The following is a 9,308-nucleotide window of genomic DNA, read 5'->3' as shown; positions in this document are numbered from 1 at the left end:
GTCAAGAGGCTAGATCCAAAGTCAACAAAAACTCAAAAGATGTAACAATCAAATTAAGAAAAAAAAATCAACCAATTTATATGTAAAGAGTATTTGCGTCTATATATGAACATTATGGTTTTAATGTTTAAAATATTGAGAATGAAAGAAGAATTACCTACTAAGAAGATCAATTGATTGAATATTTTATGAATCAAAGAGAAGGAAAGGGGATACAGAAAGAGAAATAAAAGGGTAGAAGGGAAAATGAGTGGTTCTGAATAATGCAGAGAGCTTTTAGAAGGGGAATGGTTTAGAGTGTATTTTTTTTTCTCGTTCAACACTAACACTCGTTCAGAGGTGCAAATCCAACACACTGAATGCTGACTGATTCAGCATTTAGATTTGAATGGTCCCATTCAGCACCAAACAAACACACCCTGAATGTTGACCGATTCAGCATTCAGATCTGAATGGTCCCATTCAGCACCAAACAAACACACCCTAAATCTGACCTTGCATGTTCTTATGCTCTTATTCATTATTAGTTGTTTATTTAACTCAATTAGTTTTGTATGTAATGAGCAAAGCCATCAGTTTGATGGCTAACATTGTTTATTAATTCAAAGTCTTGTTCTTTTGCCAAAAATAAAAAATTAGTTTTGTATGTATGTGCACGTTTGATATTTAGTAGTACATATTTATTTTTAATTATTTATACTAAATAAATGCAAGACATAATTAAAGAACAGAAATTGGTAATTTAATTCAAGTAGTTCGTATGTATGTGCACGTTTGATACCTACTACATATTTATTTATTTATTTAATATTTATACTAACTTTAATATTAATATCCTATAATAAAACAGAAATTCACTGATCAGCGCCAATATATTATATCCGCGCATTTATGCATTATTAGTTGGTAATTTAACTTAATTAATTTTTTATGTATGTGTCGTTTGATACATTGTACGAGTACATACTTATTTTATTATTTATACTAAATAAATGCAAGACATAATTAAATAACATACATTGGTAATTTAATTCAAGTAGTTCGTATATATGTGGACATTTGATACCTAAGACATACGTAGTAATTAAAGAACAGACTTTGGAAATTTAATTCAAGTAGTTCGTATGTATGTATGTGCACATTTGATACCTAAACCACCATCCAATAATAAGATGGAAATACTTGGAATAAAATGTGCACATACATACAAAACTACTTGAATTAAACTACCAACTAAATGACTAATAATGCAGGAGAGCATGAGAATATGGATTATGAAGAATATGCATTCATGGAGCATTACATGGTGGAGTAGTGGCGGAACTAGAATTTTTTTTATTAAAGGCATAAAAAAAAATTAAAACGTAGCAATTTTTTTGGACAAAATATGGAGATTATTGGGCAAAAAATTGAGGTTTTTAGGCAAATTATGAAGATTTTTGGGGGAAAAGTTGAAGGTTAAGGGGCAAAAGTTGAAGGTTAAGGGGCAAAAGTTGGAAATTTTTGAGCAAAATTTGAAGCTTTTAGGGAATAATATGTAAGTTTTGAGGGGAAAAAAAAATTCACTGAAGGCAAAGTCGAAAAACCCAAAATTTTTACACTGAAAACGAACGCCCCATGTAGTTTCGCCCCTATCGTAGAGCATGAGTCTACTTCAAACCTCACGTGAAAACACATAATGTGTAATATATATATATATATATATATATATATATATATATATATATATATATATATATATATATATATATAGTGGTAGGATCAAGAGGGAAGTAACCAATCGGTGGGAAGCGGGGGTAAGCAAATATTTTTTTTTTTCGTTTTTTGTAAAAACTTTGTTCACGAACATAATAGATTGGATGAAAATAAGAACATTTAGAAAAGACACTTCGTGATGAATGTTATTATTTTGGCGGGAAACGTTCGATGAAGTGATATATAACAATTATCGTGTTTTTCGAGCATATGTTGAGGTTTTAGACATTAGGATTTAGATATTAGGGTTTATAGGGTTTATATATTAGGGTTTAGAAATTTAGGGTTTAGGGTTTAGATTTAGGATTTAGATTGAGTTTTTAATACGAACGGTTTAGAGTTTAGGGTTTAGGGTTTAGGGTTTGGTGTTTTGGGTTTATGGAATAAACCCAAAATACCAAACCCTAAAAATCCTAAACCCTAAATCGGGCTAAATTTTACTTCACAAAACATGAAGAAGAAAAAAAAACGTTAACATTCTTCACGAACAATATTATTTTGAATGTTATTTTTGTCGATCGTTTTTCCGCCAAAATAATAACATTCATCAAGAAAGTGTCTTTTCTAAATGTTCTTATTTTCATCCAATCTATAATGTTCGTGAACAAAGTTTTTTCAAAAAATGAATTTTTTTTTTGCTTCCCCCCGCTTCCCCCCGATTGGTTACTTCCCCATTGATCCTGCCTATATATATATATATATATATATATATATATATATATATATATATATATATATATATATATATATATATATATATTATTTCTCAATTTCATAATTATATACTCCCTATGACATGTTTATGTAATTTTTTAGTATAATAAGTATCATATTTGACTTTTTAAAATTTTTTCTTTTTAACTTTAACTTTAAATATCTTTATTTATATTATATAATATTTGCTAAAAGGTATACCAATAATAAGTATATATAAAACAAAATCTCCACATATATAATTTTTAACAAATACGGAGTATTATGTAACAAAAACAAATATATTTAAAGTAAAAATTGAGAAACAAAGACTTTGAAAAGTCAAAACATAACAATTATTATGAGATGGAGAAAATAACTTTTTAACGAGTTTCTTCCTAACGGGTACGTGAGTGGCAAATGAGAGGATTCGATGCCGATATTGCCGTTCTAAATAAAAAAAGATAGTTTAACTATTTTTTTTTCTTCGACTTTTTTTAATAAGCTCTTAAAAATTTGTTTTATCAAACATCGCTAGAAGTTGAACATATGAATGAATAAAAATAAGCCATGTCCCCTTGGTTAATACGGAATAGAAATGAGTTTACGTTCATGTTTATATATTTATATATTACGTATTTTTTTTTTCCAAGGCAAGGTAAAACTATTTTATTAATTTTGAAAGATTACAACTTTACAAAAGCAATTGAGGACATGCTTTTAAAAGAAACAAAGTTTTGAAAAAACGAAAAATACATATGCCAATATACACCTTATGACTCTAACTTGTGAATCAACCATGATCATCGAAAGTTCCCTGGTTTAGGAGCCATTGACTCCACACGATGTTTGACTTTCGAGAGCGCCTAGAAATCCATTCAAAAGCCTTGATTTGTACTTCGTTTAGTGTCATAGGACCGTTACCTTTCTTATTTTGAAATAAGGTAAGGTTCCGATTTCGCCAAATCATATATCCACAAACCCATTCAATGACCTTCAAAATTATTGATGTCTTCTCCGGATGATTTGTGTCCAATATACCTTGAAATAAATCGTTCATGTGTGCATACAGTTGTCGACTTGTATTCCACCATCGAAAGACCCATGATCATAAATCTTTTGCAAAGGAGCAATGAATGAAGATATGTTCAACTGTTTCTAGATCATTGTTACATACGGGGCAACGTACCGAATCCAAGTCAACGCCTCTTCTGTCAAGTTTGACTCTCACCGGGATTCGATTTTGCTTCACTCACCATTTAGCACACCAATTTTTTGAGGAAGTATTTTAACCCGATCTGTGCTAATTGCCACACTGCTCGAGGGCAGAATCTTTACATCGATTAACTTGGTTAGTGAGTAAAAGGGAGAAATATTCATTATGTTGCAAATTACACGTCCATTTGTCCTGAGATCAATCTACGAATTTGAAACTGTCCAGCGTGCTCGAAAGGTTTCTGTAGTTCGGCTGTTGTCCTGCCACTTGGGTTACGAGTCCAGTCCCATTAAGAAACGATGTTTCTGTTAGGTGCACGACTACATCGATCCATAATCAAAACATTCTTGTTTCATCTCGGTATTAAGGCCCAAAAACAATAAAGTTTCAAACTTTATCGCCAAAATACCTGCTTCGTCGGTTAAAATTAAAGAACAAGTGATTACGAAGACGGTGCAAATAGAATCAAGAGAATCAGAGCTAAAACGAAGATTCTAGAGCAAAAAAGGTGAAAGATAAAAAATCAAGTTACGATCTAGCAAATCAGCAAGCTAAAGGGATGCTAAACAGGCTGCCAAACGGTTTGTCAGTATGGCAAATGGCCTGCCACACGATGTAACAACCCGACTTTTTCCGCTTACTATCGTTACTTGTCCGTTAAGCATTTAACGGTGATTACTTAGACTTGTGTGTTTAATAGAATTAAATGCATACTTGATCCTATTGGATTACTTGAATTAATATGTTATATTAATTTGTGAACTTATTTCGGATATCAAAATAACTAGAAACGTTACGATTAGGTTAATCGACCAGAAAGCCTTTCAGTTTACGGAACTTAGAAAAACGGCAAAATAATTATTTTTAATAATTATTGACTTTAAGAAAAACTAATTTAATTTATTATTTATTTAATGAATTAAATCTGGTGATTGCGTTTCAACGACTAGTTAACGTTCCGAAGACCCGGTACGGTTAACGGCATCCGAAACGGACAACGCGCGTACAAGCTATTAGACAAAACAAGCCCGAGACCACCCTAAGTGGGTCATTCGGCCGAACCCTTCCCCAAACCCCCTTATGGACTTAATTTTGGCTTATTGGGTCATTAGTGTGGGATTTAGGGCCTAATGGGATATAAAAAGAAAAAATTAAAGAAGGAACCCTCATTCTCCACTTTTGCTAGTCGACATTCTTCTCCCATCCCTTGTTTCCTTTGGCCGTCGATCACCATCCCACCACCATCATCATCAAACTTCGAAATTAGAGCAAACCTCGTGCATAAAGATTGTTCCTCGTATCGTTCTCTACACGCTAGTAACAATTAATTTTGTTTTTAAGGTATATTTGATAACTCTAATTATTTTAGATCTGATTTTTATTCAATTACATGGTGTATTCAATTACATGGTGCTCAATTAATGATGTCTTGTGCTATCGTTTATCGTTTAATTGCTCGATTGATGTTGTTTGTATGAAAAACAAATTTGTATTTTAATGATCTGATAAAATTGACTTGTGGACTGATCATATAATGTGTATAGATAGAAAGGTATCGAAAAACTATTGAATTTGGAATTTGATTTTGCTTGATTTCGTTATCACATGCTAAAGATATGATTAGTCGAAGTTTTCGTTAGGGTTTACATGATATCCGAATTTTCTGACTTGTATGCTTTGTGATTTGGCTAATGAAAAGTATACTATGTATTCCTTGTGAAAAATCATGCATTTTAGACTTAAGATTTGCGTCAAAAGCTTTTGTGATGCTCTCGGTGCGTCAAAACGAAGATTCATGTTTTAAAGAGAGCTGAAACTGTTTTTAAAGTTAAACAAAAATTTCTAGAGTGAACTAGAGGTTGATTGAGTCTATGACCTTATGGAATATTTTAGTTTATATGTTCCTTGATGTTTTTCATTTATATGCTAACTTGCGAAAACGTGATTTGCCATGAGATATATGCTCGACTAAGTGATATGTCTATTTGTTGACTAAAACTGAAGGGTCTGTAAAGATTTGCTAAACTGTACGAATTGGGTAAAGATATGTCTTTGATTATTTTATTAATAACACTTTGAGATGTCTGGAGTAATCTCCAATTGGCCGTTCGTTAAAATCTATTTTCTATATTTTTTTTAGAAATGTTTTAAAACTGACGCGCGTGCTGAAACTGATTTGGTAAATCGTAACTAGACCTTTTCTGAAACCCAACTTGTAGATATCGTATGAGGCTTTGGCTGGACTTTTTGGAATCGATTTTGAGTCTAGTTATGATCTGGAGTTTTCTATGATTTTATGAATTATGTGCTATGAGTTATAGTTGTATCTTTCTACGATGTGCGTATTTTAATGACATGCGTTAAACTTCGAATGTGCAATTTGCTTAACTATGAGCTGTAAAGTGTTACTTGACCTAGGTTTGACATGTTGACCATGTTTGTATGACCTACTGAGATGTTTGAATTTAGTTGACCACTTTGACTAAGTTGACTTTTGAGTTGACTTTGGTTGACTTGCTTGGATTAGTTGACTTTTACTTGTTTGTTGAGTCAGTCTCAGCACTAGGACTTTGCGTACACTATGGGTTGACGTAGTGTGACCTATATGTATACTTAAGATGACCTATTTGACTAGTTTTCGTTGTTCAGTCGAGATTGTTCGACTACCGTACGATTCTTACTAAGAGATTTTCAGTGTTTTGCTAAGGTGAGTCTACAGTCCCTACTACATTTTTACAGGGATGAGATAACATGCTTTTTCTGAATGGTTTACATATTAGGCACAAGTACTTAAACAACATACATATGAGTTCAGATCAAAAATTCCTTAGCTTGATTATATTAATTACTTTATGTAAGCTCGACTTATAGGGACGGTACCGTTAGGTTTGACAAACCTCACCCCAACATAACGTGTGCTTATTTTGTTGTTACTTGTACACTTGATCGGTGTATGCTTAGAAAGGGTAAAGAGAAGACGTGTAGCCTAGCTATCTGCGGGTTAAAGTTTTATAATCAAGTGCTAGTGATAATGTATGCTTTTCTAACGATGTAACTTACGAAATGCTTTACTAAACCTGTAGATTTCACTCAACGTTTTCGTTGACGTTTTGCATGTTTTATCTCAGGTCCATAGGGGTAGTGCTTCCGCTTTACACAAGTTGTTATGCTTGTTTGCTGCTAGAACTGGACGATGTCCAGCATATTTTATCATTTCTATTTCAAGGGCAAATATTCGCAATTAAACTGTTTACTTCCCGTAATGTTTTGAGTTACTTACATTGGTCGTTTATGTCAAATACTTTTTAAGTTACATTTCTTTAATAAATGACTTTGCTTTGATAATTAATGCGAATACTTTTCGGAAATGATAGTGCTCCAAATGAACATATATTTAGTCGCAATATCATCCCAATATGTAAAGTTTTTAGTTGCAATTGTTCTAATTCCAAGTAATATTCGTTTAAATAAATAAGTGCGAATACTGAAGACGCAAATGAAGATGTGAAGACGCAAATGACCAAAAAGCTCAAATGTACAAGATACAATCCAAGTGGTTCAATTTATTGATGAGAAACATCTAAAAATTACAAGAGTACAAGTCGCGAAACGTAAAGTACAAGATATCTAAGCACACAAAAAGACGTTCGAAAATCCGTAATCGGGGCCTGAGCCAACTATCAATGCGCGACGCAACTGGCCTAAAATTACAAGTCAACTATGCACAAGAATATAATATAATATATATATATATATATATATATAATTAATATAAATTATATATATTATATATATTTAAATAAAATGTCGGCAAAGAAGAAAACAAACTGATGTTAGCTGTTACAGGCGGCCATGCGATCGCATGTCCTGGAAGCACAAATCTCATGCGATCGCATGAGCCCAGAATCCTGGCCAGGTCCTATAAATTGCAATGATTTCAGCCGAATTTTACACATCTTTTTCTTTTCCTTCCTCTGATCAATGTAATATATATTTATAATTATAATATTAAGTTTAAATTAAGTTTAATAATAATTGGGTTAATGTAAGAAATGTTTTAAGGTTTTGTAAGTCGAAATTCTGTCCGTGCGACGCTACGCGATTAATCACCATTGTAAGCTATGTTCTTCTTTTTTAATTTAATGTATTGTAACTAAGTTATTATTATGCTTATTTAAGTTGAAGAAATCGTGATGTTAGGCTAAATATTAAGATGGGGTTATTGGATTTTGTACCATAATTAGGGTTTGGACAAAAGAGCGACACTTGTGGACATTGGACCATGAACTATTAATAGATGGGGGGTATTGTCTAATTGAGCGACAACTCATTGGAATCTGTCGAACCTATCTTCAAATTAGTTAATCTAATAATTATTAAATGATTATGAATGTCCTATTTAGTGACGTTTATACGACATCCTTTACAATCATTTAATTAATTATTCGAGTTGGATAATTGATTATTCAAACTGATCAAGTGGGTAAATTAATATTCATATCTCATTAAAACAGGGGTGGATTACATACAAGGGTAATTGGTGTAATTGTTAACAAAGTATTAAAACCTCGGATTACACGCAGTCGATAACCTGGTGTAATTATTAACAAAGTATTAAAACCTTGTTACAGTTTAAATCCCTAATTAGTTGAAATATTTGACTTAAGGAATAAGGTTAATTTGACGAGCATTTTATAATTATGACCGATGAACTATTATGGACAAAAACCAGATAGGTTTCAAATAAATCCAGGACAAAGGACAATTAACTCGGGTAACAATCAAAACGTCAAACATCATGATTACGGAAGTTTAAATAAGCATAATACTTTTATTTCATATTCTATCGCAATTTTATTTACTGTTATTTTATTTATCATCATTTATTTATCGTTATTTATTTTACGCACTTTAATTATTGTCATTTATCTTTACGCTTAAAAACTTAAAATCGACAAACCGGTCATTAAACGGTAAAACCCCCCTTTTTATATTAATATTACTATATATAAGTATATATATTTTATATAAATATAGTTTCATAAAAATATAGTACGTAATCACTAGTTCCCTGTGGAACGAACAGGACTTACCCAAAGCTAAACTACTCTACGATTAGGTACACTGCCTATAAGTGTTGTAGCAAGGTTTAGGTATATCCATTCAATAAATAAATAAATAACTTGTGTAAAATTATATCGTATTTAATAGTTTTTCGTAGTAAAATTTATAACTATTTCATAACCACCTCGCGCACATCAAGTATTTTTGGCGCCGCTGCCGGGGAGCTAAAAAAAATTTATTTAAGTTTGTAATCTATTTTTGTAAAAAAATATAATTTTATATAAGTTTTAAATTTAAATATATAAATTAGAAAAAATAAAAAAATAATAAAAATAAAAAATAATAAAAAAAGTTATATTTTTAAGATTTTTTTATAAAAGTATTTTTATTTTAAGTTTTTAAAATACAAGTTTATTTTTATTTTATAAAATTTAGCTATCTATTATTTTATAAAATCTAAAATCTAAAAAAAAAAGTTTGAAATCAAAATAATTAATAAAATTATTAAACAGGCCGAAGCTGTTCGAAGCCCGAATGAATTCTGGAATTGTTGGGCCCTGCGATCGCATGACCCAGAAGA

Source organism: Rutidosis leptorrhynchoides, chromosome 9 (genome assembly GCF_046630445.1).
Source record: "Rutidosis leptorrhynchoides isolate AG116_Rl617_1_P2 chromosome 9, CSIRO_AGI_Rlap_v1, whole genome shotgun sequence".
Taxonomy (NCBI): Eukaryota; Viridiplantae; Streptophyta; class Magnoliopsida; order Asterales; family Asteraceae; genus Rutidosis; species Rutidosis leptorrhynchoides.
Note: the sequence above shows the minus strand (reverse complement) of the source record.